We start from the raw sequence: 26,076 nt of genomic DNA on the forward strand, positions 1-26,076 counted from the left end.
CGTGAGCATTACCCAAGTTTTTCACAAATCTTTGGCATTTTGCTAAGTCCTTCTTAGGGTCAGGGAAGTCGGTCATTATGGAATTTAGTTCAGCTCTTGTCCAAGGACAATGCATCACTACATCTCTTGTGGGCACCACACCATTCGCATCCGGATTCCCATTGGGAACAGTTATTGTCCGGACGGGAAGTATGCCTGCCCTAATGCTACCTTTGACCGAATTACCTAGTTGAGGGTTCAGCCTACTACTATGTACGGTATTAGTAATCTCCGCTACTGTTAAAGTGGGGGTTAATACTTCCTGTACGGGTGGGGCTACCTCCATTTCTGGTACTAGTGAGGTAGCTACCTGTGCTTGCTGTGGTGGTACATTTAACATTTGTGCAACATGGGAGAGAGCGGACATCACAATAGGGTCATCATCTACATCATCAACACGTTCCTTATAATTACTTAAGAGAGGGTACAGGTTACATGTTACATTTTTATGGGTTTTTACATCGACTGTACCTTCACCACCATCCGCATAGGGCGGTGGTGGTGCGCGTGAACTACTGACATTACCTTCCGCAACGCTACCTTGCTGTGCGTGCGTGCTATTTCACGGCATGCACGCAACGCTGTTTAGCGCTCCGTGCGCACTCCCCTGCATCATGCATGCGACGCTGGTTTGCGTTGCATGCACACCCCTAAGCCACGTATCCCCCTCATGCTGCCATAGCTTTAAACAATCGTTATACTTTATCATTTTCTTTCGAGAGTGCACCATACAGATGCTATCTCGGACATTGTTCAATACCTCCTTATCATAGCTGCCAATTCTGGGAAAAGGTTTAACACTCATCCTCGTCATCTTAAACCATACATCACAGTACATAGTTGCGTACGCACCGCGCTTTGTATGCATTATATGCCATGCCGAACCAATCGGCGCTTCCAAGAGCAGCACATCATCTAACATCTCTACCGTTTGCTTGGCTCCCATCTTGGGAAAATAACACTAAACTTTTCAATAGAGATTTAAATCGGTGAAAGAATGTCAAGGCTACTTTTACTTACCGGTGGACGATATTAACAGGACGCACCCACACACCTATGGAAGAATAACCAGGCTGCTTCCATGCACCTAAGCCCTTTTCGAGTACTTTGCACTGCTAGAATTTCAGCATTACAATAACACCTACCCTTTTCAGTGATTTAATCCACCACTACTCAGTTCACAATCACAACTATTATGCCACAACTGTGCGGGTCGATCACAATACCCAATAACCCTAACTGATCACTGGATGCTGCGATCACACTGAGAGCCGATACCTAACACAAAACAACAACTACACCTCCTATGTGTATAGACTGCGGTATCTACTACCGAGCCACTAGCCCGACACCAGGCGCCTAGCCCCTAAGGGTCCTACAATACCCCTAGCTAGGGAACATGTTACCCCTACCAACACATGTTCACTGTTACACACCTTTTTACTGCACAGAAAAATAAATGTTTTCCCAGATCTTTAAAACAATGCTATCACGCTATCAAAATCACAATGCAATCTCAACGGCTTTGTTTAAACACGCTGCAGCAATACAGGAAATACGTATACACTATTGTGACCGCTACACAAAAAGTATTATTGCCCTTACACTATTGTGCAACTTCCCCTTTTAACATGAAGTTTTATCAACGAAGGAAAACAAACTTTTTCCTTCCTAGTCCCTGGATTCTAATCAGCGCTCCTTGAACTCACACAATAACGGATAGCGGTCTCTCAGCAACAAAGTGGTAGCAGGTATTCGAAGGCACAATGCGTTCTTTCCTGCGCATGGCGCTTCCACCCTTTGCTGAGAGATCGATAACCATGTGTTACCGTGTGAATAGTAGCATGATTTCACTACGAGCCCCCAACTATGAATTCCTACCTGTCTATACACCCTAAATGTTGCTATTTAGCGTTATAAGTCGCACAAGAAATAATTGCTTTCCAGACTTTGATTGTGTTTTCAAAGCACAAAAAGATATTATTCACCAAAAAGCAGATAGTTACACGCTGTGATCTAAATACAATTAGCGCAAACAGATGATACAATCACTAGGTACAATCGAAAACATACGCATGCGCTCTGAATCCAGATTCCCGGCATCAACTATGAAACCTCCGTCAACAGCAAAGAAAAGATGACTGACTAGCAGATCCAGGGTGCTTGCATATAAACCCTTGCAGAGATAGGCAATACAATAGAACAAGTTGGCATAATCCCATTGGTTCTTCTTCCTGGTTCTCCTGTTACGATGCAGTTCATAGGTCATTTTGTATTGTAATAGTTCAGCCTCCAACAGCTTCTTTGTGTCCATTTTCCCGCTGAAGAACAAGTCTAACCTGGCTAATTACATCACATGAACAGAGTACATTTCAATGCCTATCTCTCTATGATCCATAATTCCCAGACGCATGTTGGGATCTCCTTGCCGATGGAACCGGAAATTCGCAAATAAACAGTGGTTCAGAATGGCACCAAACACGGTCTGTTTATCATGTACTAAACCTGAGATCTTAAATACAGTCGCTTTATTACATAATAATGAATAAAACCTCGGATATTAACCTTAATGCTAGGGAACCTTCCTATGTAAGTGTGCAAACTGTAAGTGTGAGGATATTAAGGAAAGACACTAGTTAGCGTTGTGCGACTACGTGTTTGTGGAGTACACCGTGGTACGTGTTTTGCAAGGTTGTTCATATTATATGTTTTAGTAAATGTTTGTATATATATAATGAGGACTTTTAACATTGTTCTATTGCGTGGGAATTGCACGACGCTAAATAATAGCATCGCAGTATGTACTTATAATGTGTGAGATTCGCTAAAATGGCGCTGGGCGGCCATTCGCAAAATGGCGTCTTGTTGCCATTTGCAAAATGGCGTCGTGCAGATTTTAATTTTAACAGATTCTGTCTCAGCCAATTATCCGGCTTCGACAACACTGAGGTGGGTGTAGCTATGTAGGAGTGGGGCACCAGCGCTATGTATTACTGAGAATGATAGAAATGAGCAGAAAAAGCGCCAGCTGTGAGCTCATGTCTCCGCGGCTTCTGGGAGGTTTATCTCTGTTCTGTTGACTATAATGTGTGGCCAAATCATTTTCCACACTGTACCACCAGCCTCAACACCATACACCAGCGCCCCCTAGCTGTGATAAATGCTAGCTAGAAGTGATTGGTTACTATGGGCAACACCAGCAGAATTCATGCCTACAAACCCATGGACCAATAGCAGAGTGTGTTCTAGCTGTGGGTGTGGCTTCGATTTGCCAGTCTCTACAATGGCGGATTATCTGATGCAGCCTCAGGATGTGTTGAATTTTTTAAGTGCATCCCCGGATCCAGCCGCCTGTACAGTCACTGGGAGAAAGGACACCGTTAGCCAGAGTTGCTGCTGTTATTAAGGGGCCAAAGTCAATTTCCTGCAATTCTCACTCTATGGGGGGAATTCAGTTGTTTTTTGGGCGCCCTGTGCTAGAGATGTGGAGTTCGGTTTCCCTGGAAACTGAACAGACTATAACTTAAGGGTTCCAAGTCCAACCAGGCCCGGGCTCAGGTCTTCCCACCAAGCTCGGATCCCAAAACTAGGCCAAATGTCATCTTCCTGGCGTTGGATCTTGCGTGTTTTGGAATGCAAATTAAGTGACTCCATCGTGATCAGGCGCCATTTCATAGAGGAGAGGGTGTGAGCTGGAGCAGCGAGGCACTGTATTCCAAAAAGAAAAAAATGCTAAACAAGCCATCATGGAACCATTAAGGTGCCATTAGCAGCATTAGGTTAGGAGGAGTTAGGTTTAGGAGTTTGATAGAAAGACATACATGCCTACCCTCCCGGTTTTCGCGGGAGGCTCCCGATTTTTCGGGTAACCCCCCGCACCCCCGGAAGGGTTGGCATTTCTCCCGCATTCTGCCCACTTCCTAGTGAAGTGGGCAGAATTAGGAGACTACCCACGGCAATCGCGGGCCTCCGTGAAGGGGGCGGGGCTTAAGCTGTGATTCTGCATGAATCACAGCATTTGGCCCCGCCCCCTATGTAAATTGTGCCCAACCGCGGCAATTTTACCGCGAGGGGGCGGGGCTTAATGACGCGAATCATCAAGCCCCGCCCCCGTCGGCCCCCTGCTGCTTCTCTTACTCGGGCTTCTCCCGGGAAGAGAATATAAAAGGTAGGCAACCCTGTAGAAAGATCTGGAGAGTGTGACAGGAGTAGGTGTCTGTAAAGAAATGTGACCGCAGGCATCATTGTCACTTGTCAGTGTTGTCACGGATGTCAGTGTGACCTCATTGTTTTGATTTCTTTTCCCAGTTATATATATAAAAAGTTGCAAAACAAAAATGTTTTACCTGTTTGCAAGTAAAACAAAAAACCTGCAGTCTTTTTTAATTTGCATAGTGTGTTATCCTTCCAGTGTAATCGAGGGTGTGTGCAGTGGTGTCTCACACTTAGGGCATGATTCAGACCCACTGTCCGCTCGCAAGTGGGTCGATGGTGTGCACTGCGCATGCGCACGATGGAGGGAGCTCCGTCGTGCGCATGCGCGAGACGCGACAAGCGAAGGACTTTCCTTCGCTCGTTGTGTATGATCAAAGGGGGCGTGCTGTCGATGTTGATTGACAGCACGCTCCCTTTTGGTGGGCGTGCCTCCCAGACGGAGGCGTTCCCAAGGGAACGCCTACCGTCAGAAGCCGGCCCCACTGACATCACTAGTGATGTCAGTGGGAGTGATTTTGGCTCTGATAGAGCCAAAATCACTCCGGGCCTTGCGGTTGAGAAACTCAACCGCAGGCTTCGGCTCGCAGTGGCGATGGTCGCGATGGTCAAGACCATCGCGACCATCATCCTGCACGCTCGTATATGCTGTGGGTGGTGACCCACAGCTATACGAGCATCTAGGAGGACGCTCCATAATTATGGAGGTGGGCCCTGATTCAGAGCGAGCGCTCTGGTCAGAGCGTCCGGCTCTGAATCAGGGCCTTAATCTGCAGTGCACTTCCAACAAAATTCTCGCAAAGACCAGTGCCTCCAAATTTGTGCACTGCAAACTATTGCCAGTGGGTGTTTTTTTTGGTAAGAAACATAGGCATTATACTGTACTCAGGGCCTGATTCAGAGCCAGACGCTATTTAAGAGCAAACAATTGTTCACAGAAGAGTTTTCTCTAACATGTCAACTTAGGTTATAAACATTAATAGTAATTCATCTTCACAATATACATTTGTCTGTTTTCCTTTGTATCAACAATTAACCTCTGTACCTATTACAGATATTTACCTTATACAATTATTACATATTTTAACCTGCTTTTATAAATTAGTGTAAACTTTCAGTTCTAACTACAGTGTTGTATCTTATTTTGCTTAAGTATATATTCTCCGATATTATAAAAGGTTTATTGAGTCCAACTCAGTTCTCCCTATTCCCTGTTGCAATAAATAGGACAGGCCATCGTTGGTGCACTTTCCTTAGGATACTTAAAAGCCCCAGAATTTGTCATAACGCATCCGAGCGTTTGGCGGCAATAGTTTCATTAAAGTCTGAAATCTGTTTGAGATGTTTCCCCTTTAAATGTTGCTGCATCTTTAAAACTGTTACCCTGTTTCCTATGCTGGCTTTAAGGTCCATGGTCAGTTAAGGTTTTCTGGAATAACTATGTACAAGGATGTACAGGGGCTATTGGGTCCTCAGGAGATTTAAACTAAGGTCCGTATTCAATTAGAAGTGAAAAGTCCGTATCCGCGATACTTTTTCGCAGATGACGTAATTTTCTAGGCAGAAAGTCAATGCAATGTAATAGGCGGAAAAGTTTCGCCTATGAATAGGAGGCGGAAAAAAGTGCAGAATTGGGGTTTTGGGGTGCAAAGTTGCGGGAACCACGTGCAGCCTTCAGACAGTCCCCCAAAGGTAAACTGTGTCAATTTAAAAAAAAAAAACACTTAAGGACACCCCAAAAAAATTACTTTCAATTTGGGGGTGTAAAAAAAAATGTTGGGGGACAAAGTTAAAAACTAGCAAACTTGACTCTGGGGGGGTCCCCAAGTATGCCCCAGGTGTTTTTTTGATTGCAGGGGCTTGCGACAGGTGGATTTTTCATGACTTTTTCAACTTTACTTTGGCAACTTTTAAATATGCTCACCCCCATTTTCAAGTACCCCAAATGTGCTGGGATAAGTTATTTTATACAAAAAATACTCCTGAATACTATTCTGCATCACGTATAGAAAAACGCTATTTAGCAGCTATTGAGCCCGTTTAAAAACACCAAATACCTTCAGCAAGCCAAATCGGGGGGTACCATAGCTAACCCCCATGTCAGAGCATCTTTTGGGGGGGTGTCAGGCTGATTCCCCAAATCTGACAGGACTTTCCGCTTGTTCAAGTTTCGCCGGGTCAGTTTCGCCTACTTTCAAATTCAATACGGGCTAAAGCGGGCACGCGCACAATACTTTTCCGCCTCCAAAACAGGTGAAGTAGGCGGAAAGTCTGGGAGGCGGAAAAGTATCCCGGGTCCACTCAAATTGAATACGGCTCTTAATGTTGCTGCATCTTTAAAACTGTTACCCTGTTTCCTATGCCGGCTTAAAGGTCCATGGTCAGTTAAGGTTTTCTGGAATAACTATGTACAAGAATGTAAAGGGGCTATTGGGTCCTCAGGAGATTTAAATCAAGTCTTTGTTATCTTTCTCTGCCTTTGTATTTTGAGTTACCTTTAGTATAGTTGCATTAAGAATAGTATTAACTATATAGATATCTATATAAGTATATCAGTCTTTTTCCTTTCTCCTGTTTGCCCACTTTATAGTGGCTTGGCAACTAGGCTTACAGTCTATTACGGTCTATTACGGCTGGGTAATTGCTACTAATGTGCGAGTTTAATATTGAAGCTTTTAGATAGATTCTCTCTCTGAGTGCATTAGAGACAGATAGTTGTTACTTGGGTATATTGAGGTGCAGGCTGTGTGCATACCTCCCAACATGACCCTCTCCAGGAGGGACACAATGCTCTGGTCCTGGACTTCCCTGGTAATTTATGATTGGTGGAGGCTCCAGGGGCGGGGCTGCAGCACAGTCCAAAATTCAAATAGGGGAGTCACACCAACTGCCAGTGAGTCCCAGCCAGTGATGTTGGCAGTGTGTGAGATGACAGTTGGTGTGACTCCCCTATTTAACTTTTGAACTGTGCTGCAGCCCCGCCTCTTACCAGGGAAGTCCAGGACCAGAGCATTGTGTCCCTCCTGGAGAGGGTCATGTTGGGAGGTATGTGTGTGTCAGGCTGTGATAGGTAAGAGATACCTCTGTCTGCTGTCCTCAGTGCATACACTGCTCCACAACGAGTCCCTTTAGGCTGCACCTCAGTGACAATCTGAATATATTGCTTCATTCCCCTCACAGGGTAGGAGCACATCTCTTCCCCGCAGTGATGACATGGGGGAGTCACTTTTCGCCGAGTCTGCCTCAATCATTGCCCAAAAGGACTGGCTAGTCCTAGAGGTGTGTGGGATGGACCCCTCTCACCCTCCCCTCAACTCTCCAGAGTAGTCTCCCTCAGTGCCTCCTCACAGCTCTGCCCTCCTGGACAGTTACCTCAGCTCTGCCCTGACCAACTGCTACTGGCTTACAACTGCCACTCACGAAGCACTGGTCATGTGACCTGCTCCTGACCTCTTTAGAAGCTGCAAAGGTTGCTGGGAATTGTGGGGGTAACACACAGGGGGAGTGATAGTTCACTGTTAATAGACATTTACATAACATAAAATATTTTACACTAAATGTGTATATACAGTCAGGTGCATAAATTTTGGGACATTGACAGAATTTTCATATTTTGGCCTCTATTCACCACCACAATGGCTTTGAAATGAAACAAAGAAGATGTGCTTTACCTGCAGACTTTCAGATTTCATTTGAGGGTAATTACATCCAAATCGGGTGAACGGTGTAGGAATTACAACTGTTTCTATATGTGCCTCCCACTTTTTAAGGGGCCAAAAGTAATGGGACAAACTAAACAATCCTAAATCTAACTTTCACTTTTTAATACTTTGTTGCAAATCCTTTGCAGGCAATTACAGCCTGAAGTCTGGAACGCATAGACATCACCAGACGCTGGGTTTCATCCCTGGTGATGCTCTGCCAGGCCTCTACTGCAAATGTCTTCAGTTCCTGCTTGTTCTTGGGGCATTTTCCCTTTTTTGTCTTCATCAAGTGAAATGCATGCTCAATCGGAGTCAGGTCAGGGGATTGACTTGGCCATTGCATAACATTCCACTCTTTAGCCTTAAAAAACTCTTTGGTTGCTTTTGCAGTATGCTTCGGGTCATTGTCCATCTGCACTGTGAAGCACCATCCAATGAGTTCTGAAGCATTTGACTGAATATGAGCATATAATATTGCCCGAAACACTTCAGAATTCATTCTGCTGCTTTTGTCAGCAGTCACATCATCAATAAATACAAGGGAACCAGTTCCATTGGCAGCCATAAATGCCCACACCATGACACTACCACCACCATGCTTCACTGATGAGGTGGTATGTTTTGGATCATGAGCAGTTCCTTTCCTTCTCCATACTCTTCTATTCCCATCACTCTGGTACAAGTTGATCTTTGTCTCATCTTTCCATAGGATGTTGTTCCAGAACTGTAATGGCTTTTTTAGATGTTGTTTGGCAAACTCTAATCTGGTCTTCCTGTTTTTGAGGCTCACCAATGGTTTACATCTTGTGGTGAACCCTCTATATTCACTCTTGTGAAGTCTTCTCTTGATTGTTGACTTTGATACATATACACCTACCTCTGGGAGAGTGTTCTTGATTTGGCCAACGGTTGTGAAGGGGTTTTTCTTCACCAGGGAAATAATTCTTCTGTCATCCACCACAGTTGTTTTCCGTGGTCTTCCGGGTATTTTGGTGTTGCTGAGCTCTCCGATGCGTTCTTTCTCTTTAAGAATGTTCCAAACAGTTGATTTGGCCACACCTAATGTTTTTGCTATCTCTCTGATGGGTTTGTTTTGACTTTTCAGCCTAATGATGGCTTGCTTCACTGATAGTGACAGCTCTTTGGATCTCATATTGAGAGTCGACAGCAACTGATTCCAAATGCAAATATCACACCTAGAATCAACTCCAGACCTTTTACCTGCTTAATTGTTAATGAAATAACGAGGGAATAGCCCACACCTGTCCATGAAAGAGCTTTTGAGTTGATAGTCCCATTACTTTTGGCCCCTTAAAAAGTGGGAGGCACATATAGAAACCGTTGTAATTCCTACACCGTTCACCTGATTTGGATGTAATTACCCTCAAATTAAATCTGAAAGTCTGCAGGTAAAGCACATCTTGTTTGTTTCATTTCAAAACCATTGTGGTGGTGAATAGAGGCCAAAATCTGAAAATTCTGTCAATGGGCCTGATTCAGACCCACTCGCGAGCGGCTGTCCGCTCGCAAGTGGGTCGATGTTCTGCACTGAGCATGCGCATGACGGAGGGAGCTCCGTCGTGCGCATGCGCCAGACGCGACGAGCGAAGGAAAGTCCTTCGCTCGTTGTGTCCGATCAAAGGGGGCGTGCTGTCAATGTTGATTGACAGCACGCCCCCTTTGGTGGGCGTGCCGGGGGCGTGCCTCCCTGACGGGGGCGTTCCCACGGGAACGCCTCCCGTCAGAAGCCGGCCCACTGACATCACTAGTGATGTCAGTGGGAGTGATTTTGGCTCTGATAGAGCCAAAATCACTCTGGAGCTTGCGGTTGAAAACCTCAACCGCAGGCTCCGGCTCGCAATTTCGATGGTCGCGATGGTCTCGACCATCGCGGCCATCACAAAGCACGCTCGTATAGCCTGTGGGTGGTGACCCACAGCTATACGAGCGTCCAGGAGGACGCTCCATGAAAATGGAGCCCGGCCCTCATTCAGAGCGTGCGCTCTGCTCAGAGCGTACGGCTCTGAATGAGGGCCAATGTCCCAATATTTATGCACCTGACTGTATATATATATATATATATATATTTACATGGGCACCCAAGCACATATAGGAAACCCAGAATCTGGGGTACCACACACGTGACTTTTTCTGTGTCGGCCTTTTTATCCCTGTTGCCCTTCTGTCCCTGTCAACCTATTGCCTGTCTAACATCTGTTATCTATCTAGACCATGGCCCGTATTCAATTTGAAGCGAAAAGCCGGAATCGTCGGAAAAGTTTCACCGATGATGTCGGCGGGGATGGGAGGCGCGGCCGGGGGAGGGGAGGTTGGGGCATTGGCAGGCTGCTGTAGAAGGAAAAAAAATTCCTGTCTACAGCAGCACACACAGTAGGTGTTGCTGTGGGCCTATTCTGATAGAAGGCCTGGAGCTGTAGCTCCATCAGCCCCATTGTTAATCCGGCCCTGCATTCATACATACAAATACACGCACACTGAAGCAGTACACAAACATACCTTCACTTGGTGCTGCAGGACCAGTCCTGGTTGCAACAGGGGCCTGGGACCTCGATTCATTAGGCCCCGCCCCCTCGATGTAATGCAGCAATTTGCGTGTATATGGGGGCGGGGTTTAATGTATTGGCTCCGCCCCCGATATGGTGTCTCAGGGAGGGTTTCTAGGCATCCGCTAGTGTGGAGCCAGCCCCTCTCCTCCCTAGAAGAAAGCTGATGCAGTGCATTCAGTAGAACAGCCGCTGCTGCTAAGCCTCAACCCGGGAACAGATGTCGCTGCACACCTGTTCTCGGCAGGGTCATATCGACCCTGTGTGGGGGCCCCTCTTTGTGTGGGGCCCCGGGATGACCGCCCCTGTCGCCCCCCCCCCCTTAATCACATTCATAGTGACATATTAATAAAAGAAACAGAATCGGGTTGTATTGATTGTACAGGACCCCCGCAGGAATGGCGATCATCAAACCTAAAAGTTACATAACTTACAGTGTCTGTATAAGTACCACTTTGTTATAGCTTCACAAATCTCTACTTCAGTGCCCTTTCCTCATCCCTAAATGTGTCCTGATATACTGTACCTATTACTGGTTCCCAGCTATGTGTCCCCTAACTGTACATTCCCCATACACACCCTTACTCACTTTATGTACAACAATAGAAATATGAGGCTATGGGGTCTATTTACTAAGCTGAGTTAGGAGATAAAGTGAATGGTGATAAGGTACCAGCCAATCAGCTCCCAACTGTCATTTTTCAAACACAGCCTGTGACATGGCAGTTAGGAGCTGATTGGCTGGTACCTTATCACCATTCACTTTATCTCCTAACTCAGCTTAGTAAATAGACTCCTATGTTACCAAGTTAATAGCACTTCTTTTCAATAAATGACTATGGGCCTGATTCAGAGGCGCTCGTAAGCGGCAGCTCGTTCGCTCCGAGCGATGTTTGCCCAACTGTGCATGCGTACGGATCGTTATACGCATGCGCAAACCAGTCAGTGCGGCCGAAAATCGTTTGTTCGCTAAATAGCGAATGCCTGCTAATATGAGTGACAGGAGGAGGCGTATGTGGGTGGTAACAGGGGAAGGTGCTTGAAAACGGGGGTGTGGAATTAGATCGCAGGCGTGCTTAAAGGTCAAAACGGGCGTTTTATGGGTGTGCATAATTAATACAGCAGCGTCATTGACCACGTCACTGGGTTGTTTTATAGCCAGAACTGCTCGCAAATTTGTGGTAGCAAAAACCAACCACAAGAATAGCGAGCAGTTCATACGCTGGTCGATGTACTCGATTAATCTAATAAATAGCGGACATGACGTATGGTGCGAGCGGCCAGGGGGCGTATTTTTCAAAATTACAACCGCAAGTTTTGTTCGCTCGTTCAGACATAGAGGCGTCAACAGACCGCAAAGAGCGAACGGTTCATTTGAATAGCCACCCCTATTTGTTGAACGAACGAGCGCAAATAGCGTGCGGCTCTGAATCAGGCGCTATATTTCTACTTTAACTTATAAACCTAACATGGCCATACTGAGTTATTACTAATATACGGGACCTACAGGAGGCGCCAGATGTTTCTTTCCCTGTTACATAGCATTAATCAACTGGTTCAACCACCGGAAAGAGCTGGCCTCCCTAACAATTTAGGAAAAGCCTGTTGACAACTTGAGACTTACTACAGTAGTGGTTACTTTGTGACATCTTTTCCAGCAAAGGATACTGCAAATGTAGCTAAAGTATACTCAGGAACAATTTATAGAATAGGTATCAAGCCCGGATTTGAAATTTAAAAGAGCGCTCTCCAACTTGTGACTGTTAAGGGGCCTATCCATCAGCAGATAAAATGAACGACTGAACGATATATCGTTCAGTCGTTCAATTTATCTGCTAATGGATAGGCCCTGAATGACGACAGATGCGCACTCCAGCGGCCGACAAATTGTGTCTTTTGACTCTCCAACATGTTGGTCAATTATCGCTTATCGATGACAGATATTAGAAATATCTGTCAGTTTATAAGCGGTAAACGACGAACAACGAACAATTTTTTTAATGAAAATGAATAGAAACATAAAAAAATTCCACTCCCAGAATGATGTCGTGCGAAATCGTTCGTCGTTCGCAAAAATCTGTCATGTACATGACAGATATCTGTCACCGCAGCCCCAGGAATGATCAAGGGATAAATCTTTTGTCTTTCATCGTTAGAAAAAGATCTGCTAATGGATGGGCCCCTTAACACAGCGACAAGATGGCGTCGCGCATGTCCTGCAATACAGTTGGTGGCCCTCTTGGTTAGGAAGTTGAAGCCTCCCTGTAGGAACCTAAGTATGGAGTATGTGCAGTAGCATTCTCCAACTCCAACAAGATCACTGTGGACACAGCAGCTTGTGTGCAAAGCTGACACTCTACCAGTATTTCCTGCGTCAGATCACAGTGGAGAGAGGAGACAGCAGGTTGTCTGCAGAGCTAACACCTTGGAGAAAAGAGACAGCAGGTTGTCTGTGGAGCTAACACCTTGGAGAAAAGAGACAGCAGGTTGTCTGTGGAGCTAACACCTTGGAGAAAAGAGACAGCAGGTTGTCTGCAGAGCTGAAACCTTGGAGAAAAGAGACAGCAGGTTGTCTGTGGAGCTAACACCTTGGAGAAAAGAGACAGCAGGTTGTCTGCAGAGCTGACACCTTGGAGAAAAGAGACAGCAGGTTGTCTGTGGAGCTAACACCTTGGAGAAAAGAGACAGCAGGTTGTCTGTGGAGCTGACTATCTACCATCATATACTGGGAATTGGGGCCAGTTTCAGTTTTGATTCTCTGATCAGCCAGAGGAGGAGGATCCACCCCGGCTCCAGGATATTCATAGAACAGACATCACAGGGCAGCCCCAGTCTTAGGCCCTCATTCAGAGCCGTACGCTCTGAGCAGAGCGCACGCTCTGAATGAGGGCCGGGCTCCATTTTCATGGAGCGTCCTCCTGGACGCTCGTATAGCTGTGGGTCACCACCCACAGGCTATACGAGCGTGCATTGTGATGGCCGCGATGGACGTGACCATCGCGACCATCGAAATTGCGAGACGGAGCCTGCGGTTGAGGTTTTCAAACGCAAGCTCCGGAGTGATTTTGGCTCTATCAGAGCCAAAATCACTCCCACTGACATCACTAGTGATGTCAGTGGGCCGGCTTCTGACGGGAGGCGTTCCCGTGGGAACGCCCCCGTCAGGGAGGCACGCCCCCGGCACGCCCACCAAAGGGGGCGTGCTGTCAATCAACATTGACAGCACGCCCCCTTTGATCGGACACAACGAGCGAAGGAAAGTCCTTCGCTCGTCGTGTCTGGCGCATGCGCACGACGGAGCTCCCTCCGTCGTGCGCATGCTCAGTGCAGACCATCGACCCACTTGCGAGCGGACAGCCGCTCGCGAGTGGGTCTGAATCAGGCCCTTAGTTTCCACTCTCCAGGTAACGTGAGGTGATCGCAGGGCCTCAGCTGTAAGTGATAGTGGTGACCCCAGGGCTATGTCAGACCCCACGGTCACCGCCTTCCTGACCAAGCTGCTGTGCTCTCACGGGGGGCGGCTGCCGAAGGAGAGACTGACGCAGCTGCTGGAGCTTCCCCCGGAGCAGATAGAGCTGATCCTGCAGGATGAGGCGCAGAGGTTCCCCCAGGTGGGAGAGCTGGTCCTGGCCCAGAGCCCCATCAGGATCTGCCCCCGGTACCTGAAGAACGAGGGGGAGGAGGAGGAGGAGGAGTGCGGGAGACTGCACCTGTGCCGGCGCTACCTACAGGGCAACTGCTGGCAGAGCAAGAGGTGGGTACTGACTGGCAGCATCCTATACACAGAGAGGGGGCAGGAGGTGGGTACTGGCAGCACTGCTATACACAGAGAGGGGGCAGGAGGTGGGTACTGGCAGCACTGCTATACACAGAGAGGGGGGAGGAGGTGGGTACTGGCAGCACTGCTATACACAGAGAGGGGGGAGGAGGTGGGTACTGGCAGCACTGCTATACACAGAGAGGGGGCAGGAGGTGGGTACTGGCAGCACTGCTATACACAGAGAGGGGGCAGGAGGTGGGTACTGGCAGCACTGCTATACACAGGGAAGGGGCAGGAAGTGGGTACTGGCAGCACTGCTATACACAGAGTGGGGGCAGGAGGTGGGTACTGGCAGCACTGCTACACACAGAGAGGGGGCAGGAGGTGGGGACTGGCAGCCCTGCTATACACAGAGAGGGGGCAGGAGGTGGGTACTGGCAACACTGCTATACACAGGGAAGGGGCAGGAAGTGGGTACTGGCAGCACTGCTATACACAGAGAGGGGGCAGGAGGTGGGTACTGGCAGCACTGCTACACACAGAGAGGGGGCAGGAGGTGGGTACTGGCAGCCCTGCTATACACAGAGGGAGCAGGAGGTAGGTACTGGCAGCACTGCTATACACAGAGAGGGGGCAGGAGGTGAGTACTGGCAGCACTGATATACACAGAGAGGGGGCAGGAGGTGGGTACTGACTGGCAGCATCCTATACACAGAGAGGGGGCAGGAGGTGGGTACTGGCAGCACTGCTATACACAGAGAGGGGGCAGGAGGTGGGTAATGGCAGCACTGCTATACACAGAGAGGGGGCAGGAGGTAGGTACTGGCAGCGCTGCTATACACAGAGAGGGGGCAGGAGGTGGGTACTGGCAGCGCTGCTATACACAGAGAGGGGGCAGGAGGTGGGTACTGGCAGCACTGCTATACACAGAGAGGGGGCAGGAGGTGGGTACTGGCAGCACTGCTATACACAGAGAGGGGGCAGGAGGTGGGTACTGGCAGCACTGCTATACACAGAGAGGCGGCAGGAGGTGGGTACTGGCAGCACTGCAATACACAGAGAGGGGGCAGGAGGTGGGTACTGACAGCACTCCTATACACAGAGAGGGGGCAGGAGGTGGGTACTGGCAGCACTGCTATACACAGAGAGGGGGCAGGAGGCGGGTACTGGCAGCACTGCTATACACAGAGAGGGGGCAGGAGGCGGGTACTGGCAGCACTGCTATACACAGAGAGGGGGCAGGAGGTAGGTACTGGCAGAACTGCTATACACAGAGAGGGCAGGAGGTGGGTACTGGCAGCACTGCTATACACAGAGAGGGGCAGGAGGTAGGTACTGGCAGCACTGCTATACACACAGAGGGGGCAGGAGGTGGGTACAGGCAGCACTGCTATACACAGAGAGGGGGGAGGAGGTGGGTACTGGCAGCTCTGCTATACACAGAGAGGGGGCAGGAGGTGGGTACTGGCAGCACTGATATACACAGAGAGAGGGCGGGAGGTGGGTACTGGCAGCACCGCTATACACAGAGAGGGGGCAGGAGGTGGGTACTGGCAGCACTGCTATACACAGAGAGGGGGCAGGAGGTGGGTACTGGCAGCACTGCTATACACAGAGAAGGCAGGAGGTGGGTAGTGTCAGCACTGCTATACACAGAGAGGGGGCAGGAGGTGGGTACTGGCAGCACTGCTATACACAGAGAGGGGACAGGAGGTGGGTACTGGCAACACTGCTATACACAGGGAAGAGGCAGGAAGTGGGTACTGGCAGCACTGCTATACACAGAGAGGGGGCAGGAGGTGGGTACTGGCAGCACTGCTACACACTGAGAGGGGGCAGGAGGTGGCTACTGGCAGCCCTGCTATACACAGAGAGGGAGCAGGAGGTAGGTACTGACAGCACTGCTGTACACAGAGAGGGGGCAGGAGGTGGGTACTGGCAGCACTGCTATACACAGAGGGGGCAGGAGGTGGGTACTGACTGCCAGCATCCTATACACAGAGAGGGGGCAGGAGGTGGGTACTGGCAGCACTGCTATACACAGAGAGGGGGCAGGAGGTGGGTACTGGCAGCACTGCTATACACAGAGAGGGGGCAGGAGGTGGGTACTGGCAGTGCTGCTATACACAGAGAGGGGGCAGGAGGTGGGTACTGGCAGCGCTGCTATACACAGAGAGGGGGCAGGAGGTGGGTACTGGCAGCGCTGCTATACACAGAGAGGGGGCAGGAGGTGGGTACTGGCAGCACTGCTATACACAGAGAGGCGGCAGGAGGTGGGTACTGGCAGCCCTGCTATACACAGAGAGGGGGCAGGAGGTGGGTACTGGCAGCACTGCTATACACAGAGAGGGGGCAGGAGGTGGGTACTGGCAGCACTGCTATACACAGAGAGGGGGCAGGAGGTGGGTACTGGCAACACTGCTATACACAGGGAAGGGGCAGGAAGTGGGTACTGGCAGCACTGCTATACACAGGGAAGGGGCAGGAAGTGGGTACTGGCAGCACTGCTACACACAGAGAGGGGGCAGGAGGTGGGTACTGGCAGCACTGCTACACACAGAGAGGGGGCAGGAGGTGGGGACTGGCAGCCCTGCTATACACAGAGAGGGGGCAAGAGGTGGGTACTGGCAACACTGCTATACACAGGGAAGGGGCAGGAAGTGGGTACTGGCAGCACTGCTATACACAGAGAGGGGGCAGGAGGTGGGTACTGGCAGCACTGCTACACACAGAGAGGGGGCAGGAGGTGGGTACTGGCAGCCCTGCTATACACAGAGAGGGAGCAGGAGGTAGGTACTGGCAGCACTGCTATACACAGAGAGGGGGCAGGAGGTGAGTACTGGCAGCACTGATATACACAGAGAGGGGGCAGGAGGTGGGTACTGACTGGCAGCATCCTATACACAGAGAGGGGGCAGGAGGTGGGTACTGGCAGCACTGCTATACACAGAGAGGGGGCAGGAGGTGGGTAATGGCAGCACTGCTATACACAGAGAGGGGGCAGGAGGTGGGTACTGGCAGCGCTGCTATACACAGAGAGGGGGCAGGAGGTAGGTACTGGCAGCACTGCTATACACAGAGAGGGGGCAGGAGGTGGGTACTGGCAGCGCTGCTATACACAGAGAGGGGGCAGGAGGTGGGTACTGGCAGCGCTGCTATACACAGAGAGGGGGCAGGAGGTGGGTACTGGCAGCACTGCTATACACAGAGAGGGGGCAGGAGGTGGGTACTGGCAGCACTGCTATACACAGAGAGGCGGCAGGAGGTGGGTACTGACAGCACTGCTATACACAGAGAGGGGGCAGGAGGCGGGTACTGGCAGCACTGCTATACACAGAGAGGGGGCAGGAGGCGGGTACTGGCAGCACTGCTATACACAGAGAGGGGGCAGGAGGCGGGTACTGGCAGCACTGCTATACACAGAGAGGGGGCAGGAGGTGGGTACTGGCAGTACTGCTATACACAGAGAGGGCAGGAGGTGGGTACTGGCAGCACTGCTATACACAGAGAGGGGCAGGAGGTAGGTACTGGCAGCACTGCTATACACACAGAGGGGGCAGGAGGTGGGTACAGGCAGCACTGCTATACACAGAGAGGGGGGAGGAGGTGGGTACTGGCAGCTCTGCTATACACAGAGAGGGGGCAGGAGGTGGGTACTGGCAGCACTGATATACACAGAGAGAGGGCGGGAGGTGGGTACTGGCAGCACTGCTATACACAGAGAGGGGGCAGGAGGTGGGTACTGGCAGCACTGCTATACACAGAGAGGGGGCAGGAGGTGGGTACTGGCAGCACTGCTATACACAGAGAAGGCAGGAGGTGGGTAGTGTCAGCACTGCTATACACAGAGAGGGGGCAGGAGGTGGGTACTGGCAGCACTGCTATACACAGAGAGGGGACAGGAGGTGGGTACTGGCAACACTGCTATACACAGGGAAGAGGCAGGAAGTGGGTACTGGCAATACTGCTATACACAGAGAGGGGGCAGGAGGTGGATACTGGCAGCACTGCTACACGCAGAGAGGGGGCAGGAGGTGGCTACTGGCAGCCCTGCTATACACAGAGAGGGAGCAGGAGGTAGGTACTGGCAGCACTGCTGTACACAGAGAGGGGGCAGGAGGTGGGTACTGGCAGCACTGCTATACACAGAGGGGGCAGGAGGTGGGTACTGACTGGCAGCATCCTATACACAGAGAGGGGGCAGGAGGTGGGTACTGGCAGCACTGCTATACACAGAGAGGGGGCAGGAGGTGGGTACTGGCAGCACTGCTATACACAGAGAGGGGGCAGGAGGTGGGTACTGGCAGCGCTGCTATACACAGAGAGGGGGCAGGAGGTGGGTACTGGCAGCGCTGCTATACACAGAGAGGGGGCAGGAGGTGGGTACTGGCAGTGCTGCTATACACAGAGAGGGGGCAGGAGGTGGGTACTGGCAGCGCTGCTATACACAGAGAGGGGGCAGGAGGTGGGTACTGGCAGCACTGCTATACACAGAGAGGGGGCAGGAGGTGGGTACTGGCAGCACTGCTATACACAGAGAGGCGGCAGGAGGTGGGTACTGGCAGCCCTGCTATACACAGAGAGGGGGCAGGAGGTGGGTACTGGCAGCACTCCTATACACAGAGAGGGGGCAGGAGGTGGGTACTGGCAGCACTGCTCTACACAGAGAGGGGGCAGGAGGTGGGTAATGGCAGCACTGCTATACACAGAGAGGGGGCAGGAGGCGGGTACTGGGAGCACTGCTATACACAGAGAGGGGGCAGGAGGCGGGTACTGGCAGCACTGCTATACACAGAGAGGGGGCAGGAGGTGGGTACTGGCAGCACTGCTATACACAGAGAGGGGGGAGGAGGTGGGTACTGGCAGCACTGCTATACACAGAGAGGGGGGAGGAGGTGGGTACTGGCAGCACTGCTATACACAGAGAGGGGGCAGGAGGTGGGTACTGGCAGCACTGCTATACACAGAGAGGGGGCAGGAGGTGGGTACTGGCAGCACTGCTATACACAGGGAAGGGGCAGGAAGTGGGTACTGGCAGCACTGCTATACACAGAGTGGGGGCAGGAGGTGGGTACTGGCAGCACTGCTACACACAGAGAGGGGGCAGGAGGTGGGGACTGGCAGCCCTGCTATACACAGAGAGGGGGCAGGAGGTGGGTACTGGCAACACTGCTATACACAGGGAAGGGGCAGGAAGTGGGTACTGGCAGCACTGCTATACACAGAGAGGGGGCAGGAGGTGGGTACTGGCAGCACTGCTACACACAGAGAGGGGGCAGGAGGTGGGTACTGGCAGCCCTGCTATACACAGAGAGGGAGCAGGAGGTAGGTACTGGCAGCACTGCTATACACAGAGAGGGGGCAGGAGGTGAGTACTGGCAGCACTGATATACACAGAGAGGGGGCAGGAGGTGGGTACTGACTGGCAGCATCTTATACACAGAGAGGGGGCAGGAGGTGGGTACTGGCAGCACTGCTATACACAGAGAGGGGGCAGGAGGTGGGTAATGGCAGCACTGCTATACACAGAGAGGGGGCAGGAGGTGGGTACTGGCAGCGCTGCTATACACAGAGAGGGGGCAGGAGGTAGGTACTGGCAGCGCTGCTATACACAGAGAGGGGGCAGGAGGTGGGTACTGGCAGCGCTGCTATACACAGAGAGGGGGCAGGAGGTGGGTACTGGCAGCACTGCTATACACAGAGAGGGGGCAGGAGGTGGGTACTGGCAGCACTGCTATACACAGAGAGGGGGCAGGAGGTGGGTACTGGCAGCACTGCTATACACAGAGAGGCGGAAGGAGGTGGGTACTGGCAGCACTGCAATACACAGAGAGGGGGCAGGAGGTGGGTACTGACAGCACTCCTATACACAGAGAGGGGGCAGGAGGTGGGTACTGGCAGCACTGCTATACACAGAGAGGGGGCAGGAGGCGGGTACTGGCAGCACTGCTATACACAGAGAGGGGGCAGGAGGCGGGTACTGGCAGCACTGCTATACACAGAGAGGGGGCAGGAGGTAGGTACTGGCAGAACTGCTATACACAGAGAGGGCAGGAGGTGGGTACTGGCAGCACTGCTATACACAGAGAGGGGCAGGAGGTAGGTACTGGCAGCACTGCTATACACACAGAGGGGGCAGGAGGTGGGTACAGGCAGCACTGCTATACACAGAGAGGGGGGAGGAGGTGGGTACTGGCAGCTCTGCTATACACAGAGAGGGGGCAGGAGGTGGGTACTGGCAGCACTGATATACACAGAGAGAGGGCGGGAGGTGGGTACTGGCAGCACTGCTATACACAGAGAGGGGGCAGGTGGTGGGTACTGGCAGCACTGCTATACACAGAGAGGGGGCAGGAGGTGGGTACTGGCAGCACTGCTATACACAGAGAAGGCAGGAGGTGGGTAGTGTCAGCACTGCTATACACAGAGAGGGGGCAGGAGGTGGGTACTGGCAGCACTGCTATACACAGAGAGGGGACAGGAGGTGGGTACTGGCAACACTGCTATACACAGGGAAGAGGCAGGAAGTGGGTACTGGCAGCACTGCTATACACAGAGAGGGGGCAGGAGGTGGGTACTGGCAGCACTGCTATACACAGAGGGGGCAGGAGGTGGGTACTGACTGCCAGCATCCTATACACAGAGAGGGGGCAGGAGGTGGGTACTGGCAGCACTGCTATACACAGAGAGGGGGCAGGAGGTGGGTACTGGCAGCACTGCTATACACAGAGAGGGGGCAGGAGGTGGGTACTGGCAGCGCTGCTATACACAGAGAGGGGGCAGGAGGTGGGTACTGGCAGCGCTGCTATACACAGAGAGGGGGCAGGAGGTGGGTACTGGCAGCGCTGCTATACACAGAGAGGGGGCAGGAGGTGGGTACTGGCAGTGCTGCTATACACAGAGAGGGGGCAGGAGGTGGGTACTGGCAGCACTGCTATACACAGAGAGGGGGCAGGAGGTGGGTACTGGCAGCACTGCTATACCCAGAGAGGCGGCAGGAGGTGGGTACTGGCAGCCCTGCTATACACAGAGAGGGGGCAGGAGGTGGGTACTGGCAGCACTGCTATACACATAGAGGGGGCAGGAGGTAGGTACTGGCAGCACTGCTATACACAGAGAGGGGGGAGGAGGTGGGTACTGGCAACACTGCTATACACAGGGAAGGGGCAGGAAGTGGGTACTGGCAGCACTGCTATACACAGGGAAGGGGCAGGAAGTGGGTACTGGCAGCACTGCTATAGACAGAGAGGGGGCAGGAGGTGGGTACTGGCAGCACTGCTACACACAGAGAGGGGGCAGAAGGTGGGGACTGGCAGCCCTGCGATACACAGAGAGGGGGCAAGAGGTGGGTACTGGCAACACTGCTATACACAGGGAAGGGGCAGGAAGTTGGTACTGGCAGCACTGCTATACACAGAGAGGGGGCAGGAGGTGGGTACTGGCAGCACTGCTACACACAGAGAGGGGGCAGGAGGTGGGTACTGGCAGCCCTGCTATACACAGAGAGGGAGCAGGAGGTAGGTACTGGCAGCACTGCTATACACAGAGAGGGGGTAGGAGGTGAGTACTGGCAGCACTGATATACACAGAGAGGGGGCAGGAGGTGGGTACTGACTGGCAGCATCCAATACACAGAGAGGGGGCAGGAGGTGGGTACTGGCAGCACTGCTATACACAGAGAGGGGGCAGGAGGTGGGTAATGGCAGCACTGCTATACACAGAGAGGGGGCAGGAGGTGGGTACTGGCAGCACTGCTATACACAGAGAGGGGGCAGGAGGTAGGTACTGGCAGCGCTGCTATACACAGAGAGGGGGCAGGAGGTGGGTACTGGCAGCGCTGCTATACACAGAGAGGGGGCAGGAGGTGGGTACTGGCAGCACTGCTATACACAGAGAGGGGGCAGGAGGTGGGTACTGGCAGCACTGCTATACACAGAGAGGGGGCAGGAGGTGGGTACTGGCAGCACTGCTATACACAGAGAGGCGGCAGGAGGTGGGTACTGGCAGCACTGCAATACACAGAGAGGGGGCAGGAGGTGGGTACTGACAGCACTCCTATACACAGAGAGGGGGCAGGAGGTGGGTACTGGCAGCACTGCTATACACAGAGAGGGGGCAGGAGGCGGGTACTGGCAGCACTGCTATAAACAGAGAGGGGGCAGGAGGCGGGTACTGGCAGCACTGCTATACACAGAGAGGGGGCAGGAGGTGGGTACTGGCAGCGCTGCTATACACAGAGAGGGGGCAGGAGGTGGGTACTGGCAGTGCTGCTATACACAGAGAGGGGGCAGGAGGTGGGTACTGGCAGCGCTGCTATACACAGAGAGGGGGCAGGAGGTGGGTACTGGCAGCGCTGCTATACACAGAGAGGGGGCAGGAGGTGGGTACTGGCAGCACTGCTATACACAGAGAGGCGGCAGGAGGTGGGTACTGGCAGCCCTGCTATACACAGAGAGGGGGCGGGAGGTGGGTACTGGCAGCACTGCTATACACAGAGAGGGGGCAGGAGGTGGGTACTGGCAGCACTGCTATACACAGAGAGGGGGCAGGAGGTGGGTACTGGCAGCACTGCTATACACAGAGAAGGCAGGAGGTGGGTAGTGTCAGCACTGCTATACACAGAGAGGGGGCAGGAGGTGGGTACTGGCAGCACTGCTATACACAGAGAGGGGGCAGGAGGTGGGTACTGGCAACACTGCTATACACAGGGAAGAGGCAGGAAGTGGGTACTGGCAGCACTGCTATACACAGAGAGGGGGGAGGAGGTGGGTACTGGCAGCACTGCTATACACAGAGAGGGGGGAGGAGGTGGGTACTGGCAGCACTGCTATACACAGAGAGGGGGCAGGAGGTGGGTACTGGCAGCACTGCTATACACAGAGAGGGGGCAGGAGGTGGGTACTGGCAGCACTGCTATACACAGGGAAGGGGCAGGAAGTGGGTACTGGCAGCACTGCTATACACAGAGTGGGGGCAGGAGGTGGGTACTGGCAGCACTGCTACACACAGAGAGGGGGCAGGAGGTGGGGACTGGCAGCCCTGCTATACACAGAGAGGGGGCAGGAGGTGGGTACTGGCAACACTGCTATACACAGGGAAGGGGCAGGAAGTGGGTACTGGCAGCACTGCTATACACAGAGAGGGGGCAGGAGGTGGGTACTGGCAGCACTGCTACACACAGAGAGGGGGCAGGAGGTGGGTACTGGCAGCCCTGCTATACACAGAGAGGGAGCAGGAGGTAGGTACTGGCAGCACTGCTATACACAGAGAGGGGGCAGGAGGTGAGTACTGGCAGCACTGATATACACAGAGAGGGGGCAGGTGGTGGGTACTGACTGGCAGCATCTTATACACAGAGAGGGGGCAGGAGGTGGGTACTGGCAGCACTGCTATACACAGAGAGGGGGCAGGAGGTGGGTAATGGCAGCACTGCTATACACAGAGAGGGGGCAGGAGGTGGGTACTGGCAGCGCTGCTATACACAGAGAGGGGGCAGGAGGTAGGTACTGGCAGCGCTGCTATACACAGAGAGGGGGCAGGAGGTGGGTACTGGCAGCGCTGCTATACACAGAGAGGGGGCAGGAGGTGGGTACTGGCAGCGCTGCTATACACAGAGAGGGGGCAGGAGGTGGGTACTGGCAGCGCTGCTATACACAGAGAGGGGGCAGGAGGTGGGTACTGGCAGCACTGCTATACACAGAGAGGCGGAAGGAGGTGGGTACTGGCAGCACTGCAATACACAGAGAGGGGGCAGGAGGTGGGTACTGACAGCACTCCTATACACAGAGAGGGGGCAGGAGGTGGGTACTGGCAGCACTGCTATACACAGAGAGGGGGCAGGAGGCGGGTACTGGCAGCACTGCTATACACAGAGAGGGGGCAGGAGGCGGGTACTGGCAGCACTGCTATACACAGAGAGGGGGCAGGAGGTAGGTACTGGCAGAACTGCTATACACAGAGAGGGCAGGAGGTGGGTACTGGCAGCACTGCTATACACAGAGAGGGGCAGGAGGTAGGTACTGGCAGCACTGCTATACACACAGAGGGGGCAGGAGGTGGGTACAGGCAGCACTGCTATACACAGAGAGGGGGGAGGAGGTGGGTACTGGCAGCTCTGCTATACACAGAGAGGGGGCAGGAGGTGGGTACTGGCAGCACTGATATACACAGAGAGAGGGCGGGAGGTGGGTACTGGCAGCACTGCTATACACAGAGAGGGGGCAGGTGGTGGGTACTGGCAGCACTGCTATACACAGAGAGGGGGCAGGAGGTGGGTACTGGCAGCACTGCTATACACAGATAAGGCAGGAGGTGGGTAGTGTCAGCACTGCTATACACAGAGAGGGGGCAGGAGGTGGGTACTGGCAGCACTGCTATACACAGAGAGGGGACAGGAGGTGGGTACTGGCAACACTGCTATACACAGGGAAGAGGCAGGAAGTGGGTACTGGCAGCACTGCTATACACAGAGAGGGGGCAGGAGGTGGGTACTGGCAGCACTGCTACACACAGAGAGGGGGCAGGAGGTGGCTACTGGCAGCCCTGCTATACACAGAGAGGGAGCAGGAGGTAGGTACTGGCAGCACTGCTGTACACAGAGAGGGGGCAGGAGGTGGGTACTGGCAGCACTGCTATACACAGAGGGGGCAGGAGGTGGGTACTGACTGCCAGCATCCTATACACAGAGAGGGGGCAGGAGGTGGGTACTGGCAGCACTGCTATACACAGAGAGGGGGCAGGAGGTGGGTACTGGCAGCACTGCTATACACAGAGAGGGGGCAGGAGGTGGGTACTGGCAGCGCTGCTATACACAGAGAGGGGGCAGGAGGTGGGTACTGGCAGCGCTGCTATACACAGAGAGGGGGCAGGAGGTGGGTACTGGCAGCGCTGCTATACACAGAGAGGGGGCAGGAGGTGGGTACTGGCAGTGCTGCTATACACAGAGAGGGGGCAGGAGGTGGGTACTGGCAGCACTGCTATACACAGAGAGGGGGCAGGAGGTGGGTACTGGCAGCACTGCTATACACAGAGAGGCGGCAGGAGGTGGGTACTGGCAGCCCTGCTATACACAGAGAGGGGGCAGGAGGTGGGTACTGGCAGCACTGCTATACACAGAGAGGGGGCAAGAGGTGGGTACTGGCAGCACTGCTATACACAGAGAGGGGGCAGGAGGTGGGTACTGGCAACACTGCTATACACAGGGAAGGGGCAGGAAGTGGGTACTGGCAGCACTGCTATACACAGGGAAGGGGCAGGAAGTGGGTACTGGCAGCACTGCTATACACAGAGAGGGGGCAGGAGGTGGGTACTGGCAGCACTGCTACACACAGAGAGGGGGCAGGAGGTGGGGACTGGCAGCCCTGCGATACACAGAGAGGGGGCAAGAGGTGGGTACTGGCAACACTGCTATACACAGGGAAGGGGCAAGAAGTGGGTACTGGCAGCACTGCTATACACAGAGAGGGGGCAGGAGGTGGGTACTGGCAGCACTGCTACACACAGAGAGGGGGCAGGAGGTGGGTACTGGCAGCCCTGCTATACACAGAGAGGGAGCAGGAGGTAGGTACTGGCAGCACTGCTATACACAGAGAGGGGGCAGGAGGTGAGTACTGGCAGCACTGATATACACAGAGAGGGGGCAGGAGGTGGGTACTGACTGGCAGCATCCTATACACAGAGAGGGGGCAGGAGGTGGGTACTGGCAGCACTGCTATACACAGAGAGGGGGCAGGAGGTGGGTAATGGCAGCACTGCTATACACAGAGAGGGGGCAGGAGGTGGGTACTGGCAGCGCTGC

General features: G+C 52.8%; 1 pseudogene; it reads left to right on the forward strand.

Moving 5' to 3' along the window:
- The first annotated feature begins 13,980 nt into the window (after positions 1 to 13,980).
- Positions 13,981 to 26,076, forward strand: part of LOC148443153 (zinc finger CCCH-type antiviral protein 1-like) — a 73,586-nt pseudogene continuing 61,490 nt past the window's right edge.

This window comes from Taudactylus pleione, unplaced genomic scaffold (genome assembly GCF_031769625.1).
Source record: "Taudactylus pleione unplaced genomic scaffold, aTauple2 ptg001329l, whole genome shotgun sequence".
Classification (NCBI taxonomy): Eukaryota; Metazoa; Chordata; class Amphibia; order Anura; family Myobatrachidae; genus Taudactylus; species Taudactylus pleione.